Genomic DNA, 12,052 nt, shown 5'->3' with positions numbered 1-12,052 from the left:
AAACTTTGAGAATCACCCTCAAAAAAAATTTGTGTTAAAATGAGAATTGAATTAGATTTAATTTCTATACAATAATAATTTTCAAAATAAACTGGAAAAGAAAAATCAGAGGAAGGGAGAATGTTCAATAAAAATACCGACTTTTTCACAAATTTGACCATACGTATATTTTCTATTCAAAATATATTTTGTTTAAAAGATATTGCGGGGCATATAATTAAGTTGTTACTGTTGCTCAAAGTCCGCTGTGCTTGTTACAAATTTACCGATTTATAAGGTTTTTTCAGCCCATTTTTAACAAATTAAAATATTCTGAAAGATAAAATAGATAAAGAAAAATAAGAAAAATTCTTAGTTCTGCATCTAAAGCACTGAATTTCACTCTACAGAAAACAGGATGCGAATCCACGTTCCTTTGCTAATATTATATCTATTCATAGCTCCGAATTTTTTTGAAAGACACGATTATTCGATTCACACGACACAAAATCTGTTACGTAGTAACTTAAAATCACAACTGTTTGAATTCATTTATGGTGGGCATTCTCAAAAGTCTTTTTTAATGCCTATAAAGCCTTATACACTTAAAAGTCAACTTTTATTTTATCTGTTAATCAAAGCTTTTCTGAAACTTCCAAGATCACTTTTAATCACAAGGTGCCTTCAAAAATTTACGTCTACACACACTTGTCATTTTCCACCCTTTCTTAACCTTTGTTACACATCGTAACAAATCTAGTACCAATCACCCCTACCCCCACCCCTGAACCAATGCTTTCATCATAAATTCATTTTCTATGTGGCCTAAAAGTATAAGTAGATTTTATCATAGATAAAATCGGTCAAGAGACAATCACTGAAGATGCTGATCATTTGTTTTACCATAAATCTACCCCCAAAGCGTATAATGCAATTTAAATAGCCCCTAAAAAGGGTATATTTTCATGTCTGACTTCGAACGATCGATAAACTGTGCCAGAATTTTAAACGTCAATTTGGAATAACACACGGATTAATCTTTCAAAATGCTATACGCTCCAATTATTTTGTTAATACGAAATTCTTAATGAGGAACGCTTTAATGTTTTTTAGTTGCATGGTCGATATAGAAAACCTGTCCGCCATGAAAAGATATATATATTTGTGTTTATGAATAAAGAAATCATACATCATTACTCATAGCTTTCTCTTTCAGTGTTGTTTCATGTAAAACATTCTTTTCATAAAACCATAGACCACATTGCCACAAAAATTAGAGACAACAATAGCGATGGATCTAATCCCTAAACCACAAACCAGTAGAATCAAACGGCTAGGAAATTGTGTGATAATTTTAAAAAAAAGAACACGAAATATACGGAAAAGAAATAGGAAATGTATGTATGTTACACAAAATTATGAAATAAAGCGCTATCAGAAGAAAAATTGCTAATTCCCTGGATCAATTACATTCTTCACAAATCCTATCGCGCTTATTTGTTATTATTATTCCAAATTTGTGTGCAATATCTCTTATACTTATTTGTTTGGTCTATCTTCTGACTTAGGGGATTTCTTTATCTCCAGTTTTATGACGTCAGCGGGATCATTATGCACAAAATAATAATGAAAATTGCTAATAAGATTTAGAAGATGAATCGATAACATACACGAGATGTTACGACATTCCAACGCGGGAGAAGCTTTGATATATTGACTTCAGCACTGACCTTTTCGCTTATGAACTTAAATTTGTTCTGATGTAGGAATTGTCATTACATATACCCTTGATTATGTTTTTCCCACATTGACAAAACTCGAGCAGACAACATAAATTAATTGTCTTTTACTGATTATAAATGATTTTAAGTGTAACAGCAGATATTCTCGTTGCTGTCTATGAAGCAAATTTGTTTATTAGTTTATATAATTGATAATATAAATTATATTTTTACTCCAAGGTTACTGAAAATAGAGTAACATTGAACGTTAATTAATTTTCCGTCTGATGTAATGTGCTGTTTTTTTCGTTGAAAACAATGGACATGGGCTCTCATTCCTGTTGGTAGAAAATATAAACAACAGACCACAGCAGTTTAATAATTCACTTAAGCGAAATATTTGTTCAGAATAGAAAATATTTTCTTTAAAAAAATAAGAATTAGTTAAAATTTAATCTGGATATTGTGCTTTTAAAATGCTTTGTAAATTACAAGAAATTTTTACTTCATACAAAAAGCTACCAGTTTATTAAGAATCAATAATACTGACATTTGTCAAACCGTTGAGTCTGAAAGAAAAAAACACCATTCATTTATAAAGAAAGCGAAGATTTTTTATAAGAAATACCAAATTTAAATTACAAAATTTGGCCCCAAAAATATCAATAGAATAGACTAGTCGGTAGCCCGTGGATAAATCCGTGGGTTAGTCCGTCCTTTATATACCCTCCTTTATATATCGCATTTCGCTACTGTGGTACCATTTTGCAGACAGACTTAATACGGGTATTATTAACAGAGATAGAGGAGAGATACGGCCAGAGAAAACAACTAGTCGGCTTAGAGAATAAATCCGTAGGTTTGTCCGTCCTTTATATCTCATTTCATGTTTCCGTAACACAGCTATGAAATCACATAGAGACAGGCATCGCTACTGTGTTACCAATTATTTTAGGAGTTGCCATGGCAATTGTGTTGCTAAATATTGTCTCAAAAAAAAGCTCTGATTTTTGAGCCTTCTTTTACTCACCATCTGCATTGGCTCATTAGTTATTATGAAAGATTATTACCTTGGTGAACGAGAAATAAGCAATAATAATCAAGCAGTCTGAATCAAATCAATCAAATCAGGCAGTCTGATTGGCTAAAGGTATTCCATTATTGCGCAACGTCGTAAATTTTATATGTACTTTTGAACTAGAACTTTGTGTTGCAACATTCGTTAAGTAATAACATAAGAACAGGTCAGTAAACAAAATTTGCAGTGTAGAAAACACGCGTTCTCAGAAAAATAATGGCGTCATAGCGAATGCAAAAATCATCATTTTTTATTCGCATCATTCAATTCCTTTTATACTATGCTATATTCCTGCCAAACACCAACATATCTTAAGTCATTTGAGAGTTACTTGGACAGGTTTAATTCACTCTTTCCCAGGGATATTTGATACCAAAATAAGTACAATTAAATTATGAACATAAGTTACTACTTCGGAAAAAAAGCACTACCCACTAAAAACCAAATTATATATTTGGAAAATATTTCGTCACGTTATAAGATTGGTGCGGTAATTGTAATCCCCAACTCTCATTAGCTATCATATCTAATTGGAACACCACTTATAACGTGTTAATCTAAGCTTAGAATTTTTTTTAAACTCTTTCATCCCATATTAAGTGTATCTCACAACACTAAGATGTCATTAATATCCAATACCTTTTTAAACTTACTAGGAGAAATACGAGACGAGCAAAACAGGTATGAGAAGCCATCAAGGAATAAGGAAAAATTCTACAAAGACCGGACAATGTTACTTAGTGTAACCTGCATAAGACGAAACATCCTAGGGACTGCTGGGCCGTTTAAATACCTTTTGATTTAGACAGGATCGAAAGTTTGCTTTTCTTTAGCATACATACGGAAAATCCTATTGTTGTAGTAGCTGGGTACCTAAAGGAAAATTTGTGTTTTATCCATTTATAATTAATAATTTTATAAACATTTAATCTGACCAAATTAAAATTAAAGCCAACAGACTATCTAATCTTACTGTAGCCTATATTAAGTAGATTGTTTCTAATGTTGCTTAGAGAGATTCAAAGGTAAGCATGGTAGCCGACACAACTTGCAATCTGCAAGCACCCCACTGTTACCATAATGCTATTTTAATTTGAATAATTATATATTAAGGCAATGTAATGATATATTAAAAGTGTGTAATGTTAAGGAAAAAAACCATCTATCTACAACATATCAACAATATATTCTATTTTATAGTAAGCTCTCGCCAATACCCAGGTCGACATGTCCACAATAATTCTAAATTTTTAAACGTTCGAGATAAAATATTAAACATAACAATAGGAGTAACATTGTCACAATAGAACTATTGAAATAATAAAAAAGGCATAGACTTTACCGTGTTATTCAAAATAGGACGGCTGTGTGTAATGTTATTTTAATTTTCATTAGGTCCAAAAAACTTTGTGAGATTTTTGCTAAATTGCATAGCTTTTTATCGACTTTTTGCATTTCTGTGAATTTATTAGGAAAACGCTTTTCAGTCTTAGGATTTAAAATGTTACGTAGGAAGTGGGTGGATGGTGTTAGAATTTGTTGCCAGGCGTTACAAGGAGTGGGCAGTAAAAAAATGAGGAATTTAGGTAATGTGAGAGCTTAGAAGTTTTAGAAATGCATTTGTTTGCAGATGAAAAAAAAGGCTCATGCTTTCAATTACATTGGAAGAAACCCTCATATGATTGAATTTAAATTTGCATAATAAAATCTTTCTAGAAGCATTCATCACTGTTTGTGCAATATCCCCATTCTTCTTCACAAGGATATTTCTTGCAGAAAATTGGAAAGGTTTATCAGCAAATTAGACTTCTATTTTAACCGTTTATAAAAATTTATTTTAATAGCAACCTCATTCCCAGAGCCTCTCTCGCTTTTTGATACCATGGCTGAATTGTACTCAACTGTACTACTTCTTTCCATGAAAGTTTAAATACAAAACGACCGTTAGAATTGGTCAATAAATATAAAAAGGGGTAATTATCAGTGATTGTCTTCTCAAGCATGTCAGATCTGAATCAATAATTATTCAAATGACCATTGGGAACAGAGTTAATTTATTAACTAGTCAGTTATTTGACATACGGTTTTCAGAAAGTCCGAGTTTTTTCACTAAAGTGACCGAGGTGACCAAATGGTACGACTTAGCAAATGACCAAGATATCTGGGGTACAACTTAAGCAGAGTGTCTTGGCTTCACTAAGGTCGCCAGTAAAAGTACAGTACAGGGGTAATTAACTAGTCAGCAAGCGCGACTAGTACATCGTTGGCTGAAGAAATATCATTCGCGACCAGGCTTCTCTTTTGGAATACCCTTTCCTGATTTTTTTCTTATTTCTTCTTTGTGGCTTAGTACTTCCTCGATTAGCCGGACAATTCTTAATTATAGAAATAAAAGCAGTCAAAATACCGATCAATGATATGTCCTTTCATTATAAGGATACCAAAGTCAGATTAAAATTTGTTTTTGTTCGGCTAAACTCTTGTTAAAATTATAAGTAAAAATGCTGAAACACTGCGAAAAAAAAAATAATTGGGGCGTTGTAGCGTTGGAGATTTATGTAGAAGTAAATAATTTCTATCTACACTGGACATGTAGTTTTGTCAAATCAGTCTATTTGCTGTCTTAAAGGATCAATATTGGTGCTGCATTGGATAACAACAAAAAAGAGATGCAATCAAATATTTTGGATTGTGTCAATTTAGTTTCATTTATTTATTCAATTTTGCGTCAGCGTAAAATGGCTACTTTGCAGCTTGGTTTCGATGTTGTTCTTTAAAAGAAATCAATATCTTAAATGACTTGCATGTATCTCAGAAAGTTTTGCTCAATCGCGAAAACCTTTTGTTTGCGATTAATACAGTACAATATAAACAGATAAAATGTAGCAAAACAAATTTTTCGAAAATGTTAGAAAAAATTTATATGCATTTAAAAGTACTCCACCGCGGGAAAAGTAAGAGCTTTTATTTACCGCGTAAAACATCTTTGTTATATCAATTTAGTTCCCAATCCTTGTGTGTTTTCTGACAATTTGATGATCCGATATTTTGTACTTCCCGAACCATTTTTTTAAATCTCTATTATGATAGCTGCATTCCGTCTGTCTGTCTCTGCGCGGACCCCCCGCTGAGCTAGAAAATGATGTTACGGAAACACGAATATCAAATGCGATAAATTTTTTTTCACTTTGTCGTGAATATAAAGGACGGGCGAACCCAGGAATTTACCAACGGGCTACCGGATAGTCTGAAGTAAATTCTTAATCGACCAAATGCAAGGGTTGTTGAGCTTTAAAAAACTGCTGGTAAAGTATAGTATAGTAACCATGACATTTTATAATCTGTTTGCTGTAACTTCACGTTAATCAATAAGCTTAAAACCTTTCAAGTTGTATTTTTAAAATGTATGACGCCGCCTACATTAATTGCTTTGAAGTTTGATTTGATTTTTATCTTTCGTATTTTGAAGTTTTAATCCTAAGTAATTGATGCTTTAGAAACAATGGAAAAAGTGTTGGTAGGTGACGATGTATAAGTATACAGTTTTAACTATCATGATTATCTGCCAGATTTTCTGATATGATGCTCACTCAGATAATTCAGAATCTTGCAGATTATTTCTCTGTAAAACCAACCTCGTCTCCAGTAATTCATGGGTTTTTTACCTCCTACTTGTAGGTCCTATAAGTGTTAGTGTGAGAAAGATAGCGCCATTTTGGAGAGTAAAGATCGGATAACAAGCGTAACTTTGATACACAATAACAACAATTTTATTTTAAAAGTGTTTTATTTCTAATTTTTCGTTTACAATGTCTTAGAATATACCGAAAGTTTCCTTTCTCTTGACCTGCTTTTGTCCTTATTTTCATCATTTTATCTGGGGCTTACGTTGAAATTCAAAGCTTCTTTCAATCGGATCTGCTGTTTGTGGAAGTTCTTTCGTGTTTCCAAAACCGTATCACTCCATTTTCCCTGGTTCCTTCACTTAGTCTATTGTATTTTTAGTTTTGAAAACACACACCGTACAAAATTAAGTTGTTGATTTTGTTTTGCACAAAATATTATATTTTTTTGTTCTAAATCTTTTAAGCCAGAGAAAACTTAAAATGGGCTCCCTTTAAGCGCCGGTTTTTCAACATGACCTAGTGAAGTGTACCCAAATGGTACCAGTCTACGTAACGGTGCGGTAATTTTTCAGTTGGTGACATTTAAATGTTGTGAACAGAACTTACCTAATATAAAGAGAACATAAACCTATTATTTTTCCAAAAGTAAAACATTTTAAATTTTACATTTTTTATTTCGGTTATTACACCAACCAACAACAACGAAAATTAGAGATATTTATTCCTTGTAAACTTTGGTGGTCTGAAGTTTTAGAAAGCTAAATCATTATTTCAGGAGTTTCAAATGGGCAGAATTATTTTTGAAAAAAATGGGGTACACGAGGTTAAATATAAGATAAGGTAGATGTTTTATTCATTATAATTAATCATATAGGCAGTGTTTACATAGTTGTAGATTTGGAAACTTCAAAGTTAGGAACAGCGAGGTTTTTACCTGTTCCAGATATCCAAATAATTAGCAGTAAAGACCGGCGTAAGAACAACCAATAAAGAATAAATTAGGGAACAGTAAACAGTAAACAGAAAGCTCTTTTAATTCACCACGCTGAACAATCTTCTTGAGAAGTTGCGGTTCCGTGGATTACAAACGCGTTTTTGAATTATTAATCTAAAAAAGAAAGAAAAATATTAATAGTGAAAAGGAAAGCTACAAAACAATGCATTGATAGCTTTTAGTAAAAACCGGGATCTGTTTTCTTTGAGAAATTAAAGCGGTATTTATTCGTGCGAGAGTTTTATATTCGTGACTTGTTATAAAAAAATGTTTCTTGAATATCATAGATAGCAAAAGAATGCTTGTAGTTAGTTTTTATCGTCACGAGTTTTATACGGTCCGATTGGTGAGTCTTATCCGGTCTGATTGATGAGTTTTATCCGGTTCGGTTGGTGGGATTTTATCGTGACTGATTGGTGGGTTTTATCCGCTCCAATCGGTGAGATTCATTCAGTCCCAGATTTTGTGCGAGAAAAACGGGGAAAAACAAGAAATTCTTATAAACATTATTATAAAATTGGAGCTTACTGCATATATTTTGCAGACTTACCATTGCCTCTATATTTATTTAGTTCTGGATGATTACAGCTGGAACGACTGATGACAACAATTTAATTGTCTTTTTGCTATTGTATGAGTTTTTATTTCTTAGAAAATTGGTTACCCTTGGGCAACAGGGCCGTCGACACTGAGGTGCAAGGGCATGTTTTTTTTTTTGAGAAATTAGATATCATCAAATACTTTGATTGGTTTAAGATATAGTTTATATGTTATTAAAATGATTTATAACCTTTATGATGTTTGTCATATATATTATTAATATTTTTAATATTATTATTATCAAATTTAAGAAACACATTCTCTTCTCTTCTAATGTATATTCCCTTGTTTTTTTCATATTTTTATCAAAACTAAGAGCTTACAAGAACTGTGAACTACAAAAAATAGACAGATTGAAAAATTCAATACACTGAGGCGGGAGAGTTCATTTTTGTAGAAGCAATAATGGCTTCTCCACTTTTATTACTGTGTTAACGACCCTGGGCAAGGTCGCCTTTCGAATAATAAACCTATAATAACTGTTTATGAGGGCAATACCGGAGAATAGCTATTGACCGACGTCAAAAATTGTCTAACGACAAAAATTATTATAACATTATAAGCAGGATGTAGAAACCATGTCTTTATAGAAACTATCCCCATATGAAACGTACATTCGAACTAAAAATATATTTCTTTAAAATCGAATATCACGTAAACATTACATGTTTTTATTGTAGCTGTAACATAGAATTCTTCAAAGGATAAAAGTAAGTTTCAGCTCTGTTTAGCGTTTTGTTACCAACCAATCACATTGTGTGATTTTCGAAAATTTCGATGCCGCCCTTTTTCCCGGGTAATAATAACCACGGTTGTTATGGTAGCGAGCAAAACCGTTAAATATTGCCCGCTATGACGTAAGTTTTAATCAATCACATTGCATAATTTTCGAAAATATTGATGCCGCCCTTTTACCCGGGTAATAAATCTTGATTTTCAACGAGCAGTCCTGCAATATCTGCTTAATATTTCACTTCTTCGATTGACAATTTAAAATGTTGATTTCAATTATATTCATGAAATTAGTTTAACTTTTTGTTCTTTTAGTTTTTTTATCGCGATTTTATTGATTTCGATTATTGATCACACGAGCAATAATTTATTTTGCTTGGTTAAAAGTATTCTAAAATGATTGAGAAGGGAACCTTTTGAATAATTACAAATCAGTTTTTAATTTCTGAAGAAATTTAACTTACAAGGATCAATTGACCATATGTTAAAGAACTATTGCAGCATGTTGAATATTAGATTCCACTCTCGGTAAGACAACATTTCAATACAACTACCCCGTTGTAAAATATTTCATAGCCTTGGGTGGATAAATCTCACTTAATTAATATACCTGATTGGTTAAAAGTATTCAAAAATGATTGAGGTAGGGAACTTTGTGGCCTTTCAAAGCTCATTTTTAATTTCTGAAAACAGTAGACTGGGCATACTCTATAGCTTTAAAAATCCAGTAGCTCTAAAGCCGTTGAGGACTAGAGAGAATGCCCGTTCTACTGTTTTTAAACGAGGTTAGAACTGATAGTCAGCAGATAGTGATCTAGAATGGTGTCATGCTATGTAAACAATCTTGACTTAAAATTAGTCACTTTTCCATCCTTGATAACAGAGAAAGAATTCTTTCTATTTTGTTTTTTAACCTGCACAAAGAAAAAAAAAAACTGGCAGGAATTTGACAGGCATTCTATACGGTAAAATCTGTAGATAAATTGTTTAAGGAAACTTCGATGTTTTTTGGTAAAGTAAAGCTTTGAAAAAAGCTATTTTTAGGTGTTGAACAAGGTAATAAAATATTTGTATTAAGAGTTTTTTTTCTCCTCACGCCTTTAAGCTTGTTTATGTTCTTGACCACAATGCATTGCGGAAACGCTATTTTATGGGAACGGTGAATTGCCCTAAAAGGATGCCATAGCAATGCAATGAGCGGTGTTAAGTAATAAAAAAGGTTTTTATAGCGCACAAAATTGTAAAAAGTGCTACCTAAACGTATCACACTTGATTTGCTAGAACGTAAAGGGAAAAAAAGAGACAATTTTTAACGGTGTTTTATCGAACAATCAATCTGTGAAATGAACATCTCAGTTTCGTTGTCGCAAAGTCAAAGTAGGCATGAACTTCATTAATCCTGTGATACTGTAAGATTACATTGTAATGTTTTTTAGGGAACGGAATATGCAAAGCAACGTTTTGAGTAAATTTAAACAGCATTCAATTTTAAAAGGGCAGGGAAAAATCTTTTTATTGATATTATGACAAATGATAACTTCTTCAATCCAACCGTGGAGGTCGCTAAAATTGTTGTTCAAGGACAAACTTCTGTCAATTCTAAATCCATATGTTTCATTAGGTTGAACTCTCACAAACAATTCATACTGCATAGAAATATCTAATTGTTAAAGTTATCACGCCCCGTATTAACTAAAACGAACGCCTGAAGCATACATTTATTATTTAACATATGGAATTTAAGGAGGTGGGGTTCATTTTAAGGTTGCACTCTTTCGTGGCAGGCGCTTATTAAATATATTGAAAAAACAATGCAAAATTTCTAACATGTTTATCCGAATTAAAGCAAACGTTGTTATGGTACTTTCCACGAACTTCGAGCTCGTAGGGTGTTTATACTTAAAGGGGGAGCCAAAGCAAGGGCTCTTATTTTATTAAACAGGATACTCAGTTAATAAACCACGAAATATATAATTAAATATAGCTTGAAGGAAGGAAAACAGAGCATGTAGAGAGAAGTACAGGAAGTTATTGTAGCACTATCAAATGGGTGCAAGTTGAGCACCGTCTAGCTGTACAAGGTCATCAAAACAAGTTGGATACCATAAGGATAATTACCTTGTTTGTTTCTCTTTAATATAATTTCTTATCTAATTTTCACATTGGATTAAAGTCAATATTTGTTATTTAATAAGATTTTGGTTTTAATTGATATTTTTTATCAGATGTATATCTGTATATTTGTGTAATGAGTTTTACTTTTCAACAACAACTTTGGAGATGCCTATTTTTAGAATTGTTAATCGCTTTATCCAATTTGTTATAAAACCTAAAAAGTTGAATTCAATCTGCTAATTCACACTTTCTAGATAAGATGTGTTTACTTTAATTGATAATCCAATCATTAAAATCGAACTCATAAACCGCTTTCTTCAATTGTTAGAGGAAAACGTTTTTTTTCCAGGTCCTTATTTCGTCCCTAATCTTAAGAGAGTCTTACATGAAGAAGCCTGGCGCCAGCTAAAGAATGTTGTATTTGTGTAAGCATAGTTGGTCTAGTGGGACCCGGGATTCAGGACTTGAGGTGCCGGGGAGTATAATATTAGGAAGAATGAAATGCGTCAAGCATGGCAGGAAGAAAACGCAAGCGAGGGACTTTCACGAGAGATTGTTTTGTGCAATGTTTTGGTTAAAGTATCGAAAACAATGTGATACAAATTCCTGAAAACGATGGTTATAGATTATAAGTTCTTAATTATGTCATATGTTTTTTTATGTCACTTTTGTCTGGTTACTTTCTGACCCTTCAGAAAAATGATATGTCTTATGGTGTACGATGCTTAAGTACGATAACTAGTTTATGATTGATTTGAAAATTTTCAAAAAATGCTTTAAATCCGAATGACGCCATAATTTCATGTTCTTTTGATCAAAACTTTTTTAACAACAATAGAATTACGTGTGTTGCTGTGCTGTGTTTTGCAAAGTGGCGCATTTTGTAATACCTACAGCGTTTTGTAACAAAAATATTGGCTCGTTTTGTAATAAATGTATTTTTTGGTGACTGTCCTGATGAAATTAATTGTTTTGTGATACTTGTGCCGATAAAATTGGTTTATATCTTGATAAAATTAAATTGTGAATAATACTTGGTGAAATTACATATTCTAGTGATTATGATAGGATTGGATGGTTCCTCGTCCTGTTGAAATTAAACTTCCTTATAAAATTAGTTGACATTTTAGAAAAATTAAAAAAAAGGTTACCCTTCGCATTAAGCGCATTAGAGTGGTGACAATAAATCTGGGTGCCTACAAAACTG

Source organism: Hydractinia symbiolongicarpus, chromosome 8 (assembly GCF_029227915.1).
Source record: "Hydractinia symbiolongicarpus strain clone_291-10 chromosome 8, HSymV2.1, whole genome shotgun sequence".
Taxonomy (NCBI): domain Eukaryota; kingdom Metazoa; phylum Cnidaria; class Hydrozoa; order Anthoathecata; family Hydractiniidae; genus Hydractinia; species Hydractinia symbiolongicarpus.
The sequence above is the reverse complement of the archived record's forward strand: the minus strand, read 5'-3'. Positions refer to the sequence as shown.